The 25,725-nt window shown below is 42.5% G+C and overlaps 1 protein-coding gene across 2 annotated transcripts in view; it reads right to left on the bottom strand.

Annotated features, from left to right (window-relative positions):
• The window catches only part of CALN1 (calneuron 1), a 279,008-nt gene that overhangs the window by 212,457 nt on the left and 40,826 nt on the right, over positions 1-25,725 (bottom strand). Inside the window, exon 1 of one of the 2 annotated variants that reach the window (XM_065572754.1) lies at positions 1,881-1,989. The exons of the other annotated variant lie outside the window; for it this stretch is intronic. The gene's annotated coding sequence lies outside the window, so the exon portion shown is untranslated. Of the gene's footprint in view, positions 1-1,880; positions 1,990-25,725 lie in introns of those variants that run through there. 2 annotated transcript variants of the gene reach the window in all.

The raw sequence follows: 25,725 nt of genomic DNA, 5'->3' as shown, positions 1-25,725 counted from the left end.
ACAGAAAAACTTCAAAAACAGACTCCAACGAGAAACTGCTGAGCTAGAATTGATATGCAAACTAGACACAATCAACTCCGGTTTAAATAAGGACTGGGAATGGTTGGGCCATTACAAACATTGAAATCTATCTCCCCTTGTAAGTATTCTCACACTTGTTATCTAACTGTCTGTCTGTGCTGGGCTAGCTTGATTATCACTTCAAAAGTTTTTTTCTCTTAATTAATTGGCCTCTCAGAGGTGGTAAGACAACTCCCACCTGTTTATGCTCTCTGTATGTGTGTATATATATCTCCTCAATATATGTTCCATTCTATATGCATCCGAAGAAGTGGGCTATAGTCCACGAAAGCTTATGCTCTAATAAATTTGTTAGTCTCTAAGGTGCCACAAGTCCTCCTGTTCTTCTTTTTGCGGATACAGACTAACACGGCTGCTACTCTGAAACCTTTCATGGTACTTGGAGTTGCACCTGTATTCTTCTTCATGCAACAGCTGTCAGTATATTACTCTACATTATATTACTCACTTTGAAGTTTTTTGCCTCTTCTTCCTCCCACGCATCTGGTACCCAACACAGTCAGAGAGATGGTACTAGTCTAGATGGATCACTGGTCTGACTCTGCGTGGCCATCCTTATGGTCCTATCTACTTTGATACAGGCTGAATTTACAGAATTTCTTAAATGGGTGTGCTGTTCGTCAACAGGTGTGGCCACAGTAATAGTTCTCTGCCTGTGGATTAATGGCAGAGTTTTTGCTGCGCTAACACTCCATGTATAAACAACCTGTCTCGTTATATGCTGAAACATGTGGTTAAAATTCTAGCCCTTTTCTGGGAGATTAGTGGCTGCTTTTTCAGTCCTACTTCAAGATGGTCTGTTATTTGTCAAAAGTGTTATTTAACTCAGATAGGTATCAGCGAAAATGCTTTTCTTCTAAGCCTATGTTCCCCTTCAGAGAGCCACACCACATAAGGGCTTCTGAAGACCCTCAGCTCACCTGGGATCTGACTGCAAAGATAAAGACAATTGCTCATTAACATTAAAAAATCTTAATTGTGCTCATAACTGGACTCTCAGAGATAGAAATGAAGGAACATCAATGTGTAATTTAGAGAAACAGCTCTGCTGTTGGGAACTAGGGATTAAAATATCACTCAGTAAAAAACAGTGGGGAGGGGGGAGAAAAAATCAATTGGTGCATGTGATGGGTCACAGTTAACTGTTCTCTGTACACACTGTTCTCACTAAAAGGCAATTTATAAGACTAGATAAATCCACTGTGGTTATACTCCCGAGTACATCAAACTCCAATCCAAACACAACACAGTCCTTAATAGACCTAACGTTCAGCTGTTATGCTCCGAAGAAATGCTCTGCATTAAGAGTGCAACGCACATGGAAGAATATGGCAAAACTCAGTTAGTCTGGTATTCTTAAAAAGGAAAGCAAAGAGGAGCAGAATACAAACACTGTAGTCCAGCTGGGGCAATTTATAGAGTAAGTTGCAGGGAATGAGTTCTCCAGTAATTTATGAAAGAAATAGCTCAACTTATCTTCCACTGAGTGGCACGTCATTGATTTAAGGGGCAATAAAAACTCTAGGTCATGCACTTTATTTTCTAAACAAGGGGGGGGGGGGAGATCAAGGCATACAACTGTGCCCCAAAGGAGGACAACTCATACTCCTCTTATGATCCGTTTGTAATCAGAACAAAGCAAGGAGCCAAAAGAAATCAATTGCATTTATGCCCAGAAATCAGAAACAGATGAAAAATGGGGACACTTTCAACCTGGCTGTCAGAAGAGGACACAAGCATGCAATCAGCCCACTTTCAATATAAAAGCCCCCCCAAAAGGCCACCAGAAAACAGCATACCTACTACAATTGATCTCAGGGAACAGCTTCCAAAATCCATGATGTGGGGCCAGTGAATGGCTAAACTCTTCTGAAGAACCTAGAGTAACTGCAGCTACTTGGAAAGACAGAATATAGTACAAGCTGTAATTAAAAGAGTCTGAAGGCTCTTTTTTTTTTTTTAAGTGATTTAAAGGGCTAGAATCCCAATTTGGTGTTGTTGCTCCCTTAGGAGTGATCCTCTCTCACTTCAGTCCATCAGCTGCAGCAGCAAACCAGAGCCTGTGGATAACTTGCTGACAATACTGTAACCACGTAGCAAACAGCAACAACAGTTACCTGGTGGCAGCAACAACAAATTATAAATCAATACTATCAGGCCTAGGCATGGAGGCTAACAAACCATGAAGTGAAAGCAGCGATGCTGGCAATTGTGTCTACAAGGTGACCTGAAGCATATTAGGAGCAGGAGGGAAAGAACGTTTTCAATCCACAAATGCTTTCCAGCTTTTTCAGTTAAGGATAGGGTTTCTCCAGCTCTGTCCTAGTTATTAAAATGCTTGCATCTCTCCTAAGACCAATGGACCTGACCCTGAGTACTAGGACAAATCCCTCACTGAAATCAATTGGAGTTTTGACTGAATAAGGACTTCAGTAAGTTGTCCAAATCGAGTGAGGGGTAAAGGACCTGCAGCTGAAACTGATGCACTTCCCTTGCTTCTGCCTGGCAATCATGTTAATACAAGGCCCTAGTCTACCACTGTCTTGCTCCCTTGTAATTTACATCTGTGCAAAGTGAACTGGAAAAGCTACCACTCTGATCTGGAATCATTGTTTCTACCCAATGCAGCAGGGAATCAGACCCAACATATGCACTGGATTTCCAGGTGCCCATATTGCAAAAATACTTGTTCTTCCTTTGATTTCCCAGGCTACTCCATCAGCAGATTCATTCAGTCCTCCAGGTGTTCTCAGGATGCATATCAGAATTCCAGTGTGCAACATTCCTTAAAGCTACAGTATCTCCATTTTCTTAGGCATGGCAGTTATGATGGAAGCATGTTTCCTAACTTTCCTAGGTTGTTTTCTCATTTTTGTCTTAGCAAACAGCTACTGAAGATTTACTATAAAGTATCGAATACTGAATCAGCACACCTTGGGCCAGGCTTTGCCAAATCTTAACTTAAATAAGGGAGGGGAGAAACAGGGAAAGAAAGACTATTCCACTTCTTCCTCATCTTCTCTGGGCTTGCTTGAGATTGCAGCAAAATTGGAAAAAAAAAATGCTTGCGTGAATTTGAGATTGCAAACCAGTCCCAAGCTGTTCAGATAATTAGCAGTGTTATAAATGAATGAAGAACACTAGCAGAATGGAGGAACTAAAAGATGGGGAGAAAGGGTCACAAGTCACTTGTGGGTTTCATTCACATTCTAAAACAAATGCATCAAAGTTAGAGAGGGGCCCAAGCTGCAAAGTTGAGATCGAGGGGCAAAGTTCTCCCTTTCTGATCCATCTTCTGGCTTTCTGTTGCTTGTTCTTTGAGTGGAACTCTCATTAACATCAACAGGCGCTCCCAACATAGAACCAGAATATTATAATACAGCACTGTAGATGAGAGAGTTCTGCAAAATGGAGAATTTAGGCCTAAATTTGGAGTCTTTCCATTCTGTTTGGATTGAAATGGCTTCCATGAATTTACATTAGCTTCTTAACACCCCTCTGGCTCAGAGAATTTGAGAGAAAGCAAATTTGGAGCCAGATTTTCAAAGGAATCAAGCATCCACAGCTTCAATTTGCATCACCTACTGACCCTTCTGAAAGCCAGTTTCTCTAAAATATCTGGGGCCTGATCCAAAGTCCAATGACTCCCCTTGACTCCAGTGGGCTTCAGATGAGAATTTGCACACAGCTCTGGACTATTGGTAACTTACATGACTGCCTCTGATTCTTCTTTCCAAATCAATTTGATAAAGAGTATACAGTAGATGTAATTTCCTGAGCTAACACTCTTCCTCTGGTTGAGGTTAACCATCAGTTGTAAGTTGCTAGTTAAATACATTCCTTGGGAAAGCATGGTACAAAAGCACTTTGCTAAACAAAGAGGTAAATGTCAGCAGAGACAGTCTGTTTCTGGAGACTCATGCCTCCAGTCTAAACTGGGAGATATTGTTCTCTTTTATGAGTCTCAGAGACATTCAGTAGTTGTTATTCCTTGAATTATAAATCTGTGTACTGACGTATGTGAATTTGTATGGGCTTCTAAAGGACGCTCACAAAAATATGAAAAATACACATCCACGTGATTTGACTTGTTTTCATCCCATGTCCAATTGCATTGTCTTTCCAGCCTAATATTAAACACACCACGAAATACTAAGCATTTAAATTAAAGTATCCATCCAGAAAGTTAAAAACTGCATCACATGCTGAAGTGTGATACACGTGAAAAATCCCAGTTTGATAGAAGTGCGACAGGCCTTCATGTGCGGAATCTAATTTCCTGATAAGATCCTTTTGCTGACAATGTTATCACGGGATTCACTGCAGCCACCGTGCTAATGGTTTGATCTGATAGTCAGGAATGAGCGTTATCAATTAAGTGGTTATGGAGCTGTGCTTTTAGAGGGCCCTTCAGCATTGCTTTCATTTCCAAGTTTCAACTCCAGACCTAGGTTTTTTTAAAAATGGGTCTTTCATTCAAGTCTTCCCATATAGATTGGACAAAAAATTAAAGACGCCTCCTCCCAGAAAACTAGTTAATGGGCCTGATAAATCACAAAGAACATCCCTGAACTTTGAGGATGTCTGAAATCCAGACCTGAATTCTGCATATGGCTCTTTCCCTTTATATTGTGCTGAACCAAAGCCATAGCAAACACCCCAATGCTTCAGAGTGTTAAAATGGAGATCTGAAACTCACCCCCTTAAGCCTATGGTTAGTTAAAGCCATATTAAAAACAGTTCTCATTTAACGTATACTTTAAGTGTCTTGATATCTCTTCATGCAGGTTTTGTAAAACTTTTTTTTTAAACAAAATCTAAATATTGTGTCCAATTCACATGGCATTATCTCCTTCAGCAAATAAGTCTGCTGGGATGCTTTCAAGGATGTGAGATGTTTGTTTTAATATATAGGCGGGCCTTGTTACATTGTACACATTCACTCAGCAATTCTTATGCTTCAGAGCTTTTGAGTGCATCACACTCCACATTAACAGATAGCAAACATTGCTGCTCACCATGTTTTCTTCAGCTGAATTCTTTACTGGTAAACATACATTGTGTTTACCGTGCTTTAGTAGCTGAAGTGAGCTACTAACATTATTTGATATTTGAGCATTAGCCTGATAGATATGCCTGGCGTTTACATAAAGATAAAAGACATGGGGTCAAATCCAGGTCCCACTGACTTCAGAATGGTCTGGATTTCATCCATGGCCCCTACCCAAACAAGGTTACATTCTCACTGATTGTAACAAGGGGAGATGACAGGAAAGAGGGATAAGTAAGATGCAGAAAATTACAGAGTTGCTTGATTGGTACAGTAGCTGTTAGGGCCTAGGTTTTTTTTGGTGAGGTTCTTTTTTTAATAGAAATTACATTGATTTGATTTTATTACATTGTAGCTAGAATAGAAATAGAGGATCATGAGTTAAGAGATTGTGGAGAAAGTGATTTTTGAGGCAAAGTTTGAAAGATCAGATGAGGTTGCATGTTGTACAGAGTCAGGAATCATGTAAAAAGCATCATAGGAAAAGCCACTTATGGGAGAACATGGGACTTGTCAGACTAGACCCATGGTTCATTTAGTCCAGTCTCCCAACAGCAGGTGAAGGGGCAAAAAACCCCACAGTCCGCAGCTATGGAATGATCTACCCACAGGGCTAGTTTCTTCCTAACCTTAATTAACTAGAAGCTAGTTTATACTTGTTAGCAGGAGGGTTTAAGCTTCCTTGTCAAAACTCTTGGGGTTTTGTAATCTTTACTATTGTAACTCTGGATGGGAAAGGAGCAAAGCAGGGCATTGAGGCAGATCTAATGGAGCACAGGGTCCGAGCAAGGAGGTGACGAGTGAGGACATGTACAGCTGGCAGGAACAGAACAGCGCAAATTCTTGTCCAAAGCCACCACCTTATCGTCTTTTAAATCCCTCTTTAAAACGGACCTGGCATGCTGCCGGAAAATCACTACCACTTCACATTGGCTAGGCAAGTGGGGAGCTCAGACTTCTGCTCTTATGCTAAATCCTGTTCATTTCATGTTATTACCTCATCTTTCCACCACACACTTTTTCTGTTACGTCTTGCCTGCCATCTAAAATGAGCTCTCTAGGGCAAGGAGTGTCATCTGTCTCACTTACATTGATTTTAAGGCAAGAAGGTACCACTACGATAATCTCATTTGCTGCATAACAGAGGCCAGAGAAATGCACCAATTTTACTTGTCTGTATAGTGCCTAGCGCTACGGAGTCTAATTTCTTACTGGGGCCCCTAAGTGCTGCCATAATATAAATAATAAATAAATAGTAACTATAATAATAAAAGGGATTGGGGTTTCTTTTTACAGATTGTGCTTGTTTCCTACCAACCAAGAGGAGGACTAAACACAACTGCTCTGTGACGGGAGCAAAACCTTCAAATGCAGGATTATGTTAAACCAAAAAATACCAAGTATAGACATTCCCCATTTATATTTATTATACAAGTTTCACTCTGCTAATGAAGAAAAAGTAAAGGGAATAAAACATATCAGAACACACGTCCAGTTTGGCTTTCCTGATTTCCAGCAGGAAGATCTGAACACTTGGTTTGTCTTACCCAAATTTCACAGGAGATTATTTAGGACTTTAAATGGAATTTGGAAACAAAAACTATAGGTTAAACAGAGATGAACCAATTCTTTAACACACTTTTGTAAAATTGCCCCCATCCCACACTTTCCTGCCTTTGTAAATCATTCTGTCATGTGGCAAACAAATGTCTCTCTGAAATCTAGATAAGTTACAGTGGGTATTTAACCAATTTCCATAACAGTGCTGGTTACAATGATAAATGCTCCAGAAAAATCATAGATGAGAAGATAAAAGAAAACAGAGGGTTTAAGAGGCAAGTTTTCTGTTGAGTGAGATATTGGAGTCACTGAACAAGTCACCTGGAATATTGTGTTCAGTTCTAGTCACCCTATCTCAATAATGTATTTGGGAAGCAGAAATAGAGGAGGTCCAACGACAGGTGACAGAAATGATTACAAACCTGGATAAACATCAATATGATGAGAGATTGAAAAGGCTGGGACCATTCACCTTTAAGGTGAGATGAGTAAGAAGGGATATAATATAGACACACAAAATAGTGAATGGTGTATAGAGAAGGTAGGCTGGATGCTGCAATTCACTCAAGTGCACATTCAATTAAACTGAATTTAAAACTGATATAGCAATTTTTGTGTGTGTGCACAGTTAGCCTTTGGAACTCAGTGCTACAAGATATCAATGAGGCCAAGAGCTTAGCAGCATTTATAAAAGGATTGGCCACGCATATGGATAACAAGAATATCTAATTATAACAGAGGGATTTTTTTTTAAGTGGAGGATTTTGGAAAGAATATAAACACTCTTGCTTCAGGGCATAAATCAAATTCTAACTAATAGAGGTTTAGGAAGAAACTTTGTTCATGGGAAGGTTAATCCATAACTGCCTGCTGCAGGGTAGATTTGGTTGAAAACTTTAAAAACTCAAAAAAATCAGGAATATGTTTAATACCATTTTTGTTACATTTCCCCCTACTTAAACCAGCTAGAGAGGTGGTTGTATATTTTCAAAATGTCAACACTATTTCAACAATATCAAGAACATTTTCAATTAGTAAATTATGATTTTTTCCCCCTACCAGATTTGCTGCTGAGTTGAACCTTTGTCTCCAGCCTCTGATGTTGGTGAATGGCGGAGACAGGACGGGGGATTCGATGGATCACAGATCTGATCCATTATAGCATTGCCATAGGGTCACTGCTACTTTATCACCTGCCCAGGGCCAAGAGTCACCAGCTACAAACAACAAAACCCCTACAAATAGAGTTTATAGAACTCCTCCCTTTATTATCCCGAAGGGAAGTTCTTGAGCTCTGTTTATGGCACTTTTGATGACTTTTCCAGATCCCTTCCAGCCCTTCCTTTCTATGATTCTTTATTCTTTTCTGCTCTATTTCAGCATGACTTTGAGCAGCCTTGAACACAGGTCCCATTCTAGAGTGAGCCAGGAAGTAGGTTTCATTATAACAGCAAGACAGCTGTCAACACACAAGCTTTATGCTCTTATCACACACACACACACCATTTCAGTAGGTCAGTGTAATTTTCGGTCTATGCTCCCTTCAGAGGAGAAAAAGGGTTGTGACGATCAGGAAACCACTAACATATTTTTCACTCCTTTTGATTGAGAAATCCCAACCCTAGGGCTTGGTTTTACGGTTGCATTTCTGGCTTGAGCTACTTTTGCAGTAAGGAGCTCTCACATTTGTGGACCACGTTCTACAACAGGGGTTCTCAAACTGGGGGTCGGGACCCCTCGGGGGATCGTGAGGTTATTACATGGGGGGTTGTGAGCTGTCAGCCTCCATCACAAACCCTGCTTTGCCTCCACCATTTATAATGGTGTTAAATATATTTTAAAGTGTTTTTAATTTATAAGGAGGGGTTGCACTCAGACGCTTGCTATGGGAAAGGTGTCATCAGTACAAAAGTTTGAGAACCACTGTTCTACAACATTCATGCAATTGCAAATACCCAATAGTCTAATGGAGGCATGACTGCAGACGCCCACTGGTCGGTACAAAACCTTGTCCTTGATTCAGCATCCAAAGAGATTTTACAATCATCAATTGGGTTTTATGAGCTTCTGTATCTCTCTTGTTTGAGTGACTTTGAGGGGATGGGAAAGGGGGAAAGAGTCATTAAGCAATGCTTTGAAGTGTAGCAGTTATCACCTAAACATTAAGCAAGATTTAATGCTAACAAATTATGTAGCTTCAGTGCAGCCATAAATAATATAAATCAAATCATATTCTCTCTCTTATACATATATCTAACATATGATTGTGAACAGGAGATAGAGTAGGAAAGATTTCATTTCAACCCATACTTGACTGTTAACATTTCAAATGGATTCAAGGTATTTGTCTAAACTAAAAGCGATAAGTGAATCTGACAGCAAAGACTAATTGCATGTTTATCACTGTAGAAAAGCATTCTGTGCCGGTATTTTTTACTGCATGCTGCGGATACAGTAGTACTGTGAATGAAGTCCATTACCCGCAGGATGTTGCCAAGAACAGCGTGGATTCTACCTTAGCTTTCTGTTGCCATGGTGAGCAGGGTTGCGTCATCCTTTTACAATGGAAACCCAAAACGAAGCAAGATCTGGTCTAGTTTGGGAAATGAAATGGAAATGAATCCAGCAGAGCTCCTGGTAAAATTGTCTTGGGCCCACAGACATTTAGTCAAATGCAGAGAGCTTAGTCTATGTGCTGTGGTTTCATAATGATAGGAGCGATGATTAGTCACAGCTTGGACAGGTGGTCACAGAAGGTGTGCTGAGCTGAGCAAGCTCTTGAGGCCCACAGGTATCAGGATGACGTGTGGCATCATAGGCAGAATGAGCCAGATCCAAACTTGGGCCAAGTTTACACTCTACACAGCTGCGGGGAACAGCGAGAGAGCCAGACACTCTAGGGTCCTGGGCTGTTCAGGGGTCAAAATTGCTCTGCAGTGTAATTTACAGCATCCCGAAGGCTTCAGCCACCCCACAGGGACTGCCCTGTCCCTGAAAAATGCCACTCGCTCTGCCCCACTCCCAAAATTGCCCTGCCCCTGGAAGGGAGGAGAGCAAGTAGCACCCTCTGTCAGGAGAATCCAGAGCTGATATTTAGAGTAGCATTCTGGTTTCTTTCCGTGGTGTAAACCAGCTAGAACCAAAGATCTGCCTCTAGATAGGAATGCTTAAAAATACTCACCATATTGGCCTCCATATTGGGTTCAAACAACACCCAGAACCATAACGCAAATCTCACGAGATGCAAACACCTCCAAAATTGTGCTGCAAATCATGCAAACTCAAGCCAACCAGTTGTGATGTAGATGAAATCATTGTGGGAACATAGTGCATCAATGTCTTCCAGGAAAAGAGTAAGGCATGTAGGCCATACTATCCTTTGCAAACATCATGGGCAAAGGCCAATGGGAGTTAGGTGTCTAGTTGCCATTTGTGCCTTTGACAATTTCCTCCCCTCGTGCTTAGTATGGAACTTTCTCTAGGACAGAAAGAATAAGTTTGTCTTGATTTAGTATCAAATAGTAGCTGTGGTGAAAGTAGGGAACAAGAACACAAGATGGTGCTTCCTTTCCAAAGTGACACATTGGATGCCCTGTTCATCTGGCACTCTGATATCATGAATACATGGCAGACAGAGCCTGTCTCACTCTCATGGCTCTGTTCTTCATCAGCGGGGTTGAGAAAGTGCACAGTGACAGGCATGATAATTCTCTCTCATTTTGCACCTGTTGTGCAGAAAGATGCAGTATCAACGTTAATCTATCTCAATTCATATGCTAATATAGCCCCCAGGAAGTAAATTGTGAAAGAAGGTGTGTGCATGCACGTAAGAAAATCAAAGGTGATTTTCATGGGTAGATCAAGGTACAGTCATTGGGTCCCTATGATACGATAGGAATCTGAGGAGTCCAGTGACGCAGTGAGTAACCAAGTCTATTTGGGAAGGCTGTTAAGGGGCTTACTTTGGAGTCTCAGACGAAACAGAGACTTCCCAAACTAGGGTGAGGGAGACAGGGAGAAAGCTTATTTGTGGGAGCTTTGAAAGCAGAGATGAGGGAGTTAGGGGTTGACTGATGCTCTTAGGGGACCCCGAGTGCCCACTATTGTTACTTATCCAGGCCCCACTGAGTGTTAATCCACTGTGTTGGTTTTGTTCCGAAGAATTATAGAGTGTAATGGCTGTCTGCTTCTCTGAATCTCTGCGGCTCTGTCCTCTTTCCTCTGCTGCTGCAGTGTACCCTTGCATTCTTTTCTAAACTATCGCATGTGAAATCCACAGTGAGATTTATGAACCCCCTGAAACTAAACTAAAAAGAAAAAGAGTTTCCCTCGTAAAACCTTGTTCTTGGGTTAATCCTGAATTGATATTAAATGGGAGCAAATCAAATAATGGTAGGACTAGGACGTGACGACTGCTAATATCTTCATGCAGAGTTTCCCATTAACATATGTAGGATTACATCAGTTCAATTCAGGTAGCGAAGGACAAAGATTAACCATTAGTGTGACCCTTATCCCTTAATCAGGATTCTTTTAAAAACTCATCATTTGATTCCCTTCTCCCTCTCCCCCTCCTCCTCCTCCCCCCCCCCCCCCCCCATGGGCTATCTGTATGTTTTAAATAAGAAGCACAAAGAAAACATCTTAACGATAACATGCAGGGAGACGCGACTATTATGTTGCTAAAAATTAGGAAGGCGCATTGCCTTTTCAAACAGCTACAATCACTCATGTGAATGGAATGGGGTGCTGTGGGTATATGTGAGGCTGAAGGGATGCTAGAAGGAACAGAGATTAGCACCCAATTGGCCTGGACCTTGGCGTGGGTGGAGAGTGGGGGAAGCAATGAAGACTTCCTCACTTACCCACTCACACGTCTGCACCTCTTGGCAAGGGCCAGAGATGATTACACTTCCTGAGCTTGGGCAAGAACAAAGAAACCTCCCTTCTGGGGACACAAATTACCCCTAAAGGGGGTACAAATTGCCCCAAGCAGTTGGGGAGAAGGCAAAGGGACGGGGAGGAGGCAGGACCCTGAGCTCATTCCCCAAAACACCCACATCCCTCTGAAGCCTCTAGAACAGTATCAATTGGAGGCCCTTATTCCCTGTTTACTCAGCCAAAACTCCCTGGAGAGTTTGCCAGAATGAGGGCTTCAGGATTTGGACCTTGCCAAAAAACATATGGCACAAACAGAGACAGACGGACAGGACAGAGCTAACACAATGACAAGCCACAAACCATGTCCATTCATTACTGTATGTTTTTATATACACTGCACTGTTCCTTTCCAGGTATTTCCCCCCCCCTCTCCCCCAACCTACTTTTCTCACCTACCCCTAGCATCTATGAATCTGGGGACAGCCCCAGGGCCTTTTCCCCAGGGAAGAAGGAAGATTAAACCATGCCCATCCCTAACAAATGTATCTGGGGTGATGTCCATGCGGAGATATCCTCCTTAAGCCCCTTTTCTCTAGGTTGGTCTGAGCCAGATGAAGGACCTCAGGACTTTGCTCACAGATGATATGAAACAGGTCCCGGAGTAAGAGACATTTGCCAGCTCCAGTTACTCTTTTTAGCTTCTGGCAGCTCCAGCAGCGATTGTCTGACTTCCTACAGAGCTACAGTATACTAAAAATGCAAATACAAGCCTGTACGTTTTATTCAGATTGCTGGAATTATTCAGTTCAAAGGAAGATAAGTAACAGCCACCTCTATTGAGGTTACCTGAGAGCTGTCTGTTCCATTAGCATAACTGTGTGCTGAAAAATGCTTACTTTTATAATACTCACTCAATCTACAGGGAAAGCATTGAATTAATGATGGAAATTTCAGGGCAGCAGCTCTGTTCCACAATAGGAAGAGTTTCTGATGAGCATTTTCACTTCAGTTTTTATTGTATTATTACTTTTCATTGCTTATTAACCTGCTATCAATATCGCAGTCACACAATGGTAATTTTATCATTTCATCATCCCGTGCAGAGAGATTTAGGATGCTATACATCATCAAAATGCAGATTAATAGATTCCAAGGCCAAAAGGGGCCATTATGATCATCTACTCTGACTTCCTATATAGCACAGGACAGAGAAGTCCATCCAATGATTCCTGCATTGAGCCCAACAACTTGCAGCTCAGCCAGACCATCTGTTACAGAAAGACAACCCATCTTGATTTAAAATACATGTAAACACGTTGAAATATAAGGCTGCCATCTAAGAAATGTAAATGAATAAAACTGATTTACAGGACAGTCAAGGGAAATGGAAAAGAAAATTTGGGGCTAAGAAATATAAGCCCAAGAGTGGACACTTTAAAAAATGAACCTTTGGCAGTGGGGAGCAATGGGGAATGAGTTACAAACCCAGCCTAGGGCTTGCCATAGCTCTGGTCTTTCAAAATAACATAAATCAGCCTTTGTACCAGGTGACAGGAGGATAACTAATGTAATGCCAATTTTTAAAAAAGAATTCAGGGGCAATCCTGATAATTAAAGGCCAATAAGACTAACTTCAGTACCAGGCAAATTAGTTGAAAAAACTATAATAAAAACAGAATTATCAGACACATAGATGATCACAGTATGTTGGGGAAGAGTCAACAGCTTTTGTAAAGGGAAACCATGCTTCACCAGTCAACAATCATGTGGACAAGGGCGATCCAGCTGATACAGTGTAATTGGACTTTCAGAAACCCTTTGACAAAGTTGCTCACCAAAGGCTCTTAAGCAAAGTAAGCAGTCATGGGATAAGAGCAGAGGTGGGCAAACTACGGCCCATGGGACTGTCCCGCCCGGCCCCTGAGCTCCCAGCCAAGGAGGCTAGCCCCCAGCCCCTCCCCTGTTGTTTTCCCTCCCCTGCAGCCACACTGCCACGCGGGGGGCACTCTGGCCCGCTGCTCCTGCCGGGCTGCGCAGCTTGCGCCCGCCCACCTCCCAGACTTTCCAATAAGCCAGTCCTGCTGCTCTGAGTGGCATGGTAAAGGGGTGGGGAGCGGGGGGGGGGGGGGTTGGATAAGGGGAAGGGGGTTCTTGGGGCAGTCAGGGTACAGGGAGTGGTTGGCTAGGGGGTGGGGTGCTGGGGGGCAGTTAGGGGTGGGGGTTTCCGGGGAGCAGTCAGGGGACAGGGAGTAGTTGGATGGGGTGGAGGTTTTGGGGGTGGTGGTCAGGGGACAGGGAGCAGAGGCGGTTGGATAGGTGTGGGAGTCCCGGGGGGGGGGCCTGTCAGGGGGCGGGCTTGTGGATAGGGGTCGGGGCAGTCAGGGGACGGGGAGCGGGGGGGGGGAGGAGTTGGCTAGGGGGCAGAGTGGTCAGGGGACAAGGAACAGGTGGGGGTTGGATGGGTTGGGGGCTCTGAGGGGGGCAGTCAGGGGGTGGGAAGTGGGAGCGGGTGGATAGGGGCAGGGGCCAGGCTGTTTGGGGAGGCAGAGCCTTCCCTACCTGGCCCTCCATACCATTTCGCAACCCTGATGTGGCCCTCGGGCCAAAAAGTTTGCCCACCCCTGGATAAGAGGGAAGGTCCTCTCCTGGATCAGTAACTAGTTAAAAGATAGGAAACAAAGGGTAAGAATAAATGGTCAGTCTTGATGGTGGAGAGAGGTAAATAGTGAGGTCCCCCAAGGATCTGTACTGGGCCCAGTGCTGTTCAGTAAATTCATAAATAATCTGGAAAAGGCAATAAATATTGAGGTGGCAAAGTTTGCGGATAATACAAAATTACTCAAGACAGGTATGCCCAAAGCCAACTGCGAAGATTTACAAAGGGATCTCACAAAACTGGGCAGCAAAATGGCAGATGAAATTCAACATTGATAAGTGCAATAAAATGCATATTGAAAAAATTAATCTCAACTATACATACAAAATAATAGGGTCTAAATTAGCCTTTACCACTCAGGAAAGAGATCTTGGCGTCATTGTGGATAGTTCTCTGAAAACATCTGCTCCATGTGCAACAGCAGTCAAAAAAGGTAGCAGAATGTTAGAAACCATTAGGAGAGGAACAGAAAAGACAGAAAATATCATAATGCCTCTATATAAATCCATGGTATGCCCACATCTTGAATACTGTTTGCAATTTTGGTTGCCCCGTCTCAAAAAGATATATGAGAACTGGAAAAGTACAGAGAAGGGCAACAAAAATTGTTAGGAGCCTGAAACAGCTTCCATAAGAGGAGAAATTAAAAAGATTGGGACTGTTCATCTTAGAAAAGAGATGACTAAGAGAGGATGTGAAAGAGGCCTATAAAATCTGACTGGTGTGGAAAGAGTGAATAAGGAAGTGTTATTTACCTCTTCACATAACAAGAACAACCAGGGGTCACCCAATGAAATTATTAGGCAGCAGGTTTAAAACGAACATAATGAAGTACTTCTTCACACAACACACAGTCAATCTGTGGAACTCATTACCAAGGGAAGCTATAAAGGTCAAAAGTATAACTGGGTTAAAAAAAGAATTAGATAAGTTCCTGGAGGATAGGTTGATCAACAGCTATTATCCAAGAGGGTCTGGGATGAAACCCCATGCTCTGTCCCTAAACCTCTGACTGCCAGATGCTGGGGACAACAGGGGATGGATCACTCAATAATTGCCCTGTTCTGTTCATTCCCTCTGAAGCATCTGGCATTGGCCACCCTTGGAAGACAGGATACTGGGCTAAATGGACCATAGGTCTGACGCAGTATGGCCATTCTTATGTTCTTAATATACAGGCATCTAGATGCTATAGTGAGGAGTGCCAAAAATAAGATAAATAAGTACGGTTTACAATGATGGGACGTCTAAGCAGTGAGCCATACCCGAATGCAGATATCCATCAGGATGAGGCTTGAGAAGCTCTCAAACACAGCTTGGGCCTACATCAAACTGGCATGGTATATGCTTAATATATTCAGTTATTGGCCACAAGGCAGACTGAGTGATTAGACTCAGCTACAAACGGACATACACTCCTGGACCCAGGTGAGGAAGAGAGGTTCAAATATCTGGAGCTGACCCCAGGTCTAGCCACATCTCTGCAGTAGCCCCACAGTCAGGAGGGAAGCTTACAGAACACACATTGATTAAGTACAGATGGTGCAAGCCAGCTGAACAGCTGCACCTTTATTTTCAATTTTGACTTCAGTCTTCTTAACTCATCCTGCTTTAAATCAGTTTACAAGATCATTCTTCCAGGCACACTATATTAATACAATCTCTTTGTAATTTACAACAGCCTCCAGTCCCTGACACCCACTGACTGGATCACAGATTGCCCAACCCAGTTGAAGAGAGAGTCTGTTGAATTTGCCAACCTCACATTTGCTTCAGCTAAACATAAAATAATTTCCGTGCTCACATGGTTCTCCCTACTGTGCTAGACCTGGTCATAGTTTTCTCTTTTCGCTTCATACCAGGGATACCAGTTTTGCACAGAGGTGGGGCCAAGCTTCCGACTCAAATCTGAACCCAAAATCTGCCTAAGGGTCACAGCCCTTCAAAGTTGTGTGTTCCATTTTAGGCCCATGACAGAGACAGACCTGAGCTGTCAAGTTCAGATCAGGAGCTGAACACAGAGCAGCACTTCTCCAGAGTTCAGATGCAGTGGGACTGATCCTTCTTTCATTTGCACTGTGATAAGTCAGGAGCAACCCCATGGATGTCAGTTGAGTTATGCTAGTCAACGAGGGGAGAAACAGACCCATTTCTATTCTAGCTAGCTTGGTACATGGTCTATCACCATGGTATCTGAGCACCTTACAATCATTCATGGTTTTTGTCCTCACAACACCACTGTGAGGTAGGGCTAGCCCCATTTTACAGAGGGGGAACTGAGGCCCATGGTAAATTAAGTGACTTTCCCAAGGTCACACAGGAAGTGTCTCAGTTGTGAAATGAATCCAGGTGTCCTAAATCCAAATCCAGTGCCCTAAGCACCAGACCACTCATCTTCCCTTCTATTCAATCCCAATCTCTCATTCCAAACAAAACAAAATAATGGGGTGAGAAGGTTCTACACTTCTGGTGATGAGGAGCATGAGCCCCAGCCATGGGGCAGAGTTAACTGAGATTCCCTAGATGAGAGAACAGTACCTCTGTGAACCCTGAGTCTGACCATGCAATGGCCGCTCCACTGAGGGGGATTCCTTCACCCCCTTCTTTCCTCGCCATTTTTATACTAAGTTCCAAGGAAGGCACAATTTTAAGAAAACTTACATCAAGCAAAAAGTATGTGGCTTCTGCTTATTCACACTCTCCACTTTTCAGCAAAGCTTGGAATCTTGCCTAGCACCCATATATTCATACACTCTTCTTCAGCACATACAATACAAACAAGCCTTAACACTGGGTGCCCTAGGGTCCAACTCAAGGGGAAATATACCTGTACCCCAATAGAAAGCTGTCCTCAGGAGCCAAAAAAATCTTACTGCGTTATAGGTGAAACCGCGTTATATCAAACTTGCTTTGATCCGCCCGAGCGCGCAGCCCCCTCCCCCCCCCCCCCCCCCCCCCGGAGCGCTGCTTTACTGTGTTATATCCGAATTCGTGTTATATCGGGTTGCGTTATATTGGGGTAGAGGTGTACCTAAAAATGAACATGCCCCTCCTAGCCTTTCTGTCAGACCCAAGGCCAATAGGCGGACTGTGGGCCAAATCCGGACTGCCAGATGCTTTTGAACAGACCGCAAAATCTTTTTTATTTATTTACTTATTATCATTATTGTTATTTTTATATTATTTTCTCTGGAGTCTGGACCTTGACTATATACCTTGACCGAGAAATCTGGACCTTGACAAAAAATAATGGATTATCCCTGCCCAAGGCAGAGATGGTGATATAGTTTGTTTTCAGTGCAGAAATGGCCCCTCACAAGACGCTTCTTGATTGCATCTCATAGCAATTTCAGACAACTATATGGCACCTCCATAGCGGGGCCAAAGTATCTGAAAAGAAGATATGAGGCTTGATCCAATGGCATTGCTACAGTCCCAATGCAGCCTCAATATTCCAAACTGGCACATCTGAACCCTGCAAGAAATGAAGATCATGCTTAGAAACCTCTTAATTTATGCGCCAGAACCACTCCAGAAGTGAAGCCACAAGGAAGTTGATAAGATGGCATCTGCCAATGTAAGCATCACCCATCATACATCAGTAATCTCCAGATTATCAGGTTAATAATATATCATCCAGGGAGAATTCACGTCCCAATTGCCCCATCGTTTATATTATGAGCAATTTCAGACCAAGAGCCATAGTCTCTATTCAACATGTAGCATGCTTGTGGGTGTTGTAACAGTTGCCTTCTACAGACTCTCTCATGTAGCACATTTGTGATGCAGCGGTTTGGAGAATGTGTGTATTGAAGGTGGCCTTGTTTTCTGTTTTACATACGTAGCGGCTGTCAGAACACTGGTTCAGCGGCAAATAGTGACTGTAACCGTGGCAACACCCTGTAACAATTCTCCCACAACTGCTTTTGCACGCGTCAGTTCTATATGTTCGCATGAGTACTCTCTGCATTATAGGAAAACAAATCCTGGCTGTATTAAGATTAGAGTTCTATATATATCCCCACACATCACACAGTGCCCTCTGGTGCATGCTTAAGTGAGGAAAGTTTAGGTTTTGCAAAAGGGTCTTGGGTATTAAATACAGTACAATTCAAAGTTCAATTCATTTTAATTCAAAAATGGCTAATCAAGGTATTTTTGTGGATACTTGATCCATTTAAGATGAGATCACTTTAGAAGCTATTGGGCATTTTAAAAAAAACTTTTCATACCATTTCTCATAAGCCCAATGATATTACAGCACTTGATAGAACTCTGGTAGAGCTGTCGAGAAAACAAGAAAACTGTTTTTGTAAAGAAATCTGTAGTTTTTGATGTTTGTTTGCTCTCCCTGTTGGAACAAAAACCAGACCTTTCCAAACTTTTCAGGAAAAGACAGACAGGCTCACCCCAGAATAGATAGCAGTCTGGTGCTTAGGGCACTCACTTGGGATATAGGAGACCCACGTTCACGTCCCTTCTCCAAATCAGGCAGAGCAGGGACTTGCACAAAGGTCTACCGCATCCCAGGGGAGCACCCTAACCACCAGGCTCTTGACTAGTCAGGGGCAGTTCCCTCTCTCTCCTTCTTTTCCTTCAAAATTCCACCCTGAACCCAAGACACTGTCTAGATGAAAAATTCATCAAAACCAGTAAGTTTCTGTGGAAAGTTTTGGTTTTGACAAATCAGCATTTTCCAATGAAAAACGTTGTGTCAAAAAAATTCCCGGTCAGCTCTAACATTAGCTACAACATCACAAATTTCCATTATTTAAATCAGGGGTCTCAAACTCCCGGCCCGCGGGCCACCTGCGGTCCACGAGCCTCCCCAATGTGGCCCGCGGGACTCCAGCAGTTTTGGGGCCGGGTCTCTCCCTTGGCCCCACCTGCCACCCCCAGGCCCTCCCACCTCAGCACAGCGGAGCTGAGCAGCATCTGCCTGCTCGCTACAGTAGCTACCGGTCCCTCCCTGTGGCCTGAGGCGGGGCGGGGCTGTGCCTCCATGCGCTGCCCCCACCCCAAGTGCCCCCTATTCACCAAGGGTCAACAGTGTTCAGGCTTAGAAATCCTCTTCCCTCACCTGCTGAAATGAAGACATGTAGGAACTATTCACTGAGTCTTCCTCAATTCAATTCTAGTAAGGGGAAAACTGTTCAATCCAGATGTGATATGGATAATTACCAAAAGAGCTTCTACAATTAGAAGATAGAACTAGCCTCATAAAGGATATGATTGCTATACTGAATAGAAACTGAGAAGAGTTCTACTTTCTGGAGAGAAATAGTCACAATCAAAATGGGATTTCAGGAATTAGCTATGAAGCTCAAAAGAGACAGATATGCAAAAGTGACTTTTTAGTGTACTACTAATTAGGTATGTGGGAGACAGAAACCAAGTAGCAAATACTAATATAAATATTTGATTGAAGGGAAGTGCATAGGAGGAGTGATTTGGTTTTGTAGAGCACTGAACCACTCGTTGCTGTGAGAAAAATAATTTGCACCTAAAATGAAAAGAAAGGAAAATTGAAAAGAGCTTGGTACAGTAAAAAAAGGCCTAGAAAAACAAAAATAATACAGGTAGTGGAAAAGGGTAACATTTACAAATGCGCATAAGTGACTTAGGAGTCCCATTTAAAAAAAAAAGAATTAGACACTTAGAAGCCTAATTCCCATAGGCTTTCAATGGGATTTAGGCTCCTAAGAGCCAGATTTTTAAAGGTATTTAGACACGTAAAGATTTGGTTTATTCTTTTTTTATTACTTTTCTTTGTGCTTCCATGCTTAGAAATGCTGACACTCCATGAGACAAGGCATTATTTTGGCATATCCTGCCAAGCTGAAAGGAAATCTCAGCACATTTATAATTTTATTATTATTATTTGTATTACAACACCACCCAGGCGCTCCAGTCATTGACCAGGATTGTACAGTGCTTGGCACTGTACAAACACACAACAAAAAGACAGTCCCCTGCCACAAATAGCTTGCATCTAAATAATTTCCAGCCTACTTTTTTGCAGAGCCAAAAGGTTTGGATAAGATGGTTTAAGCACATAATAGAATAAAATATTTTGTGTTCCAACTGCAGTGTCAACACTAGATCCCTCCAAATACATCTGGGCAAATTTTTCAGTCAAAACATTTTTCAGTAAAAAATACAAGTTCAGTGACACCAAAACATTTAAATTTTTCATTTACAAAATTCCTTCACATATATTTGAAAAATGTAAAACATTTTGTTTGACCTGAAACTTTTTTCTTTTTACTTTTTTGATTTTCCAAAAATTTTGAAAAAGTTCATTTTCTCTTTGCGCCAATTTCCCCCCCCCGGAATTGTCAGTGAATCAAACAATCCATTATTCACACAGCCCTACCTCCAAGGCCTTGGGAAACTCATGCAACATGGCTGCCTCTATTTCCTCATCCAGGGACCGAGTGTAGCAATATTTACCTCCTCAGAATGAAGATGAAATAGCTAATGTTTGTAAACCTTATTAGAAAGGAAGGATGATGTGGTTAACGCATTATTACTCAGGAGATCTGGGTCCTGGCTCAGTCACAAATTTCCTATGTGACCCTGAGCAAGACATTTAAACTCCCAGCACCTCATTTCCCCCTCTATAAAATGGGGATAGGCCTACTTCCTTTTTCCAATTCTCTGCATGTCTTGTCTATTTAGATTGTAAGCTCTTTGGGGCAGGGACTCTCTTACTTTGTGTTTGTACAGTGCCTACCACAATAGGGCCTTGATCTCAAATTGGAGCCTCTAGGCTCAACCATAATACAAATAGATAAAACTAAACTATAATACTAACACAATCCTAATAATAATAGTATTTTAAACACAAAAAGTGTTAAGTTTGGGGTACTTCTATGTATTCATCTCTTCAGAACCTTTAGGAGGTAATCTATTTCTACACAGAGGATTCTTGGATTGTAAAGCAGTACCCACATCAACTTGTGAATTGTCCAGTTATCCCACATTGAGAGATTCTATTACTCTGTTGCTGTATCATTGCGAATGATGGAGATAATACTGGTAATTCTTCTTTGGTAGGTAAAAGAAAAAGATGTCAAAACACGCTCTGTGCTCACGTGTAATTCTGTTATTAGGAATGCAAAGGAAATGATCAGATGCATGCAGGTAGCGCCAAGAATATTTTTTTTTATTATCATCGTAAGAGATTAAAAGATCCGTGGGAACAGCAAGCCTATTATAGGGTAAAATATGGAAGTAAATTGTAGAGGAAGACAAAATAATTGAAGTAATAAGTCAAAACATGAACTCAGAAGAGAAAATACTATCATTAGATATTGGCTTTCAATGCAATAAGCTGGAAGGCGTCCATAGAAGTAAGAGTGAGGTTTTTCCATTTAGGGCCTGCTACATGACACACTGGGGGTTTTCTTTGAGCTGTAAAGTACATCATGGAAAAATTATCTTATAGACCAAGAAGAACTAGAATAAAAAGGATAACATGAGCAAAACTAGCTGAGGAAATGACAGACCTGTACCTGGATGCACGTAATAAAAAGAAACCATGTAAGAGGATAAATTAGGGGAGCACAATCCACACAGATGCTTGTGATTTTAGGCCAGATTCATCACTGATGCAACTCCATTGATTTCATTACAGTTGAACCAGTGATCGATGTGACCCTTTGAACCTATACGGCATTAGAACATCTTTCATCCTAACGGCTCCGAAAGTGCTTTACAAACTCCTGCTCCCTTTAATGTACAAAAATAAAATATTTGGATTTCAATGGGAGTTGGACTGGGCCCTAATTATAAGTATATAGATACCTTTTCTCTCACTAACAGAATACAGCCACCTGTGGGGTGAACAATAGCAGATGTTTAACAATGAATGCTCAACAACAGTTCAGAACAGGAAGTGAAACCATCAAGTTTTGCATTTTCTCATTTCTGTTCTAGTCTGTTCTACATAGGCTGTTATACCTCCCTCATCAGTGTACTACCTCAGTGCCTTCCAGTAGTGCAGTACGTATGCATAAGTAATATCTGTCACATTTGGTTCAAAACTGTAAACCCCCTGAACTCTTTCCCCTCTTCAGTTTCACATTTCATTCAAAAGGTGGGACCTTCATCAGCAAGTCACTCCTTAGTATCTTTATGGAGCTTTGGCTCTGTGCTAAGTCAGAGGCATTACAATCCTACTTAGACTGTACATTTATCGGGGTAGGGTTCATCTTTTTCCTGTGTGTTTGTACAGCATCTTGCACAATGGAGCTCTAATCTCTACGGGGGCCCATAGGCATAGCTGCAGTACAAATAAATAATAACAATAGATGCAATAAATGACGTATTGTAGAAACAGAAATAGGCTTGGACCAACATATCTGGATGTGAACTTTCCCATGTTCAGGGAGTTTAGTGCTGTTCAAATTCAGACTTTTCATCTGGGCCCATCTCTAATTGTCACGCATCATTACGATGTTTCTTTTCCTTGGAGGAGGTTACAGTAGCCCTAACTCTAGGCTTTGGATTTGTATATAAATCTATTCTAGCTAGTTACACCCGATTCCCATCACTAGAGTATCACAGCATGACAGTAACTATTCTCTGGCTTCCATCTAGACTTTGGTGGTCATTCAAGGGCGTCTGTTTGGGGGGGGGGGTAGAAACCTTCCTCTTGAACTTCCCTGAAACATCTGCTTAAATGGAGGCAGAAAGTCATAGAGTTTAACGTCAGAAGGGACCAGAACATTTAGTCTGACTTCCTGTATCTCACAGGCCACCAACACCACCAAGCACCCAGTGACAGAACCCAACAACCAAAATTAGACAAAAGAATTACACCCCAAAGCAGACAAGACTGTTGTGTGTCCCAGGAGAGAATAGAAAGGACTGAGGTGCACCAGGACCTGAGGCAGGAAAATGATTAAGTGAGATATACCCAGATAGTCCTAACAATTGATCCACATTCACAAGGACAAAGGACATCCATGTGATCTGAGCATACTTTTTTATATCTGCAGGAGGCTCTTGTATGATGGGATAAGTGATCGCAGTGCTGGTCTCACACACACACACACACACACACACACACACACACACACACACACACACACACACACACACAATGTTTTAAAGCAGAAGTCATTGCTTAACTCTAGCTTACCGCTGCTTTTCATTCCACTGACAGCAAATGATCTAGACAGACCAAATGATTGCAGTACAAACTTGAACAATTTGCTGATGACACAAAATCAGGGATAAAAAGAGGAGAGTTTAACTGTGGCAAATAGAAAATGCTAAAGGATTTGGTTTTACGATCAGGCATGTAGAAGATTGAATTTGAGATTGAAAATGGTAAATAAATTTAGATTGACCTACAAATAATCCAAAAGAGAATGAAAATGAACTAGTGGCAAAAGGACCTTGGGTATCCCAAGTAGCTTTTTAAATTTCATTTCCACCTTGCATAGCTATTTACAGAAAACTGACGTTCAAGAGTAGACTACTATGGGACATACGCTATTTCCCTGGGAGATTTTTTAATAAAAACAGGATGTTAAGTGCTGCTTTCAAAGTAGCAAGGGGTGAAGGGCCTAGGTCTCAAGAAAGGCTTGAGGTTTTGGGCTTGATACACACACACACACACACACACACACACGATTAGATGCTTATCTGAATTATCTGGACTTCTCAGCTCTGCCGAGTTAGGCTGGAGAGGCTCTCTTGTCGAAAGCTAAGAAATTCTTGTGTCCGTCACAAACCAGCCTCGCTCATGGTACTTTGGTGCTACCTCTTTGAACCCTTGTTGGAACCCACAAGGGCAGAGATATTCAAAAATGGGAAAGGAGAGGAGGAAGAGCTGAGGGGCAATTCCTCCCCATCCACCAAGTCCAAGAAGCTACCCTTGCCACAGTAGGCTTCATGAAGGGAGGAGAAAAACTTACCCCTCAGTGGTCTGAGGCATGGGGAAACAGAGCTGCTTCAGGGATGCTACTGCAGTTCTACTTTTACAGTTACACCCTTGCTCCGTGAGTTGCTGGCCTTGGCCTTGCCTCATCCTTTGTCTTCCAGCTGCATAGGGATATGAGGCGAGCGGGGCCCTACAGTACACGGGGCTATGCACCACGTATGTGAACTATCCAAATCCTGGCTGTACCAGCCCCACATCAGTTCCACTGCAGGCAGGATCCTCTTGAGGAGGTGATGAGGGCAGGGGCAGAATTTGCTCCTCAATAAGCTTTGTTGACCATGAGAATAGGTTTGGTTGGAGTTCTGATGAGCGTCAAGGGGAATTTCCAAGTCTCACTAAACCAGTTCAACCATCCTTAGATAGTCATTCTCTGCATCTTCAAAATGCATAACTAATCACAGCCAAAATCTCAGTTCCTTGTTTTCTTGCAGGATTCATATTAATATTCATATTCATCTCTCTCATCTTCTTTGGTTTTTAAGGAGCAACAGTCACCATTGCATGCAGATAGGTTTTACAATTGAGAAACCCCAGAAAGGTTTGCACATGTAAGGCAAGATTTTCTTAAGTCACTAATGATTTTGGGTTCCTAAAATGTTAGCAACTTAAAGCGGCCTGGATTTCAGAAAGTGTTGAGCACTCTGGAAATCAGGCCCCCATAAAGGTGTCTCATGTCAGAGACCCAAAATCAACAGTCACTCCTGAAACTGAAAAACTTGCCCACTGCTCCCAGTATTTCCAAATACCTGGAGTCAAACATTCAGGATCTCACAATGGGAGCAAAATACAGAAGGAAGAAATGTTGATCAATGTATCTGGCAGGTTTGGTTTGGAAGAGTATTCTTTAGAAACACTGCTGACCATTCTACAAGGTCATAGAAGACATCACTTTACCTTCAGAATAAAACTTGCTGAGCAACCAGATAGTTCAACACTCTACGTTGGGAGACATAGATCGGTGTATCACCATGCCACCTTCTGGAATCCAACCTAGGTCAGTAGTGATTAACTGACAGCTTTTCAGAGACCTGCTGTAACCCACTGGTCAGCATGTGCTACACATGTATGCCCAATCTACAGAGCACACCATTCTGTTACAGCTTCTCTGCTTGACAGCCTGGCTCTGTATATGTAACACACCGGTCAGTGTGTGTTACCTTTTCCCCTTTTGGTATGAGACTGGTTACAGCTCTCTGCTTGAGAGACACCAGGGATCTGAACCAAGGGCTAAAATCATAAGTCTCCACAGCTCAAGCTACAGAAATAAACTCTCTGCCTGGGGACTGTATGAGATCCATATCTTCCACGGATCTGGCACAGTAGAGGACACAAAACACACTCTGAGCAGCGTGTTACACTACCAGATGTGTAATGAGTTGGAGAGGGGGTGTTCAGCCCAGCTCTTAGTGGACATGCTCCCATAGTTCAAAAACTCCCATGAGAGTCCAAGCCTGGATGGGCCACTGAGACAGAGCTATCCTCTCATCACTAGGTAGGAACGTTGGTGAGACACTAAAGGGGAAATCAGACTGCCCCTACAGC

This window comes from Chrysemys picta, chromosome 19 (genome assembly GCF_011386835.1).
Source record: "Chrysemys picta bellii isolate R12L10 chromosome 19, ASM1138683v2, whole genome shotgun sequence".
Classification (NCBI taxonomy): Eukaryota; Metazoa; Chordata; order Testudines; family Emydidae; genus Chrysemys; species Chrysemys picta.
This window is presented reverse-complemented; position numbering and strand designations above follow the sequence as displayed.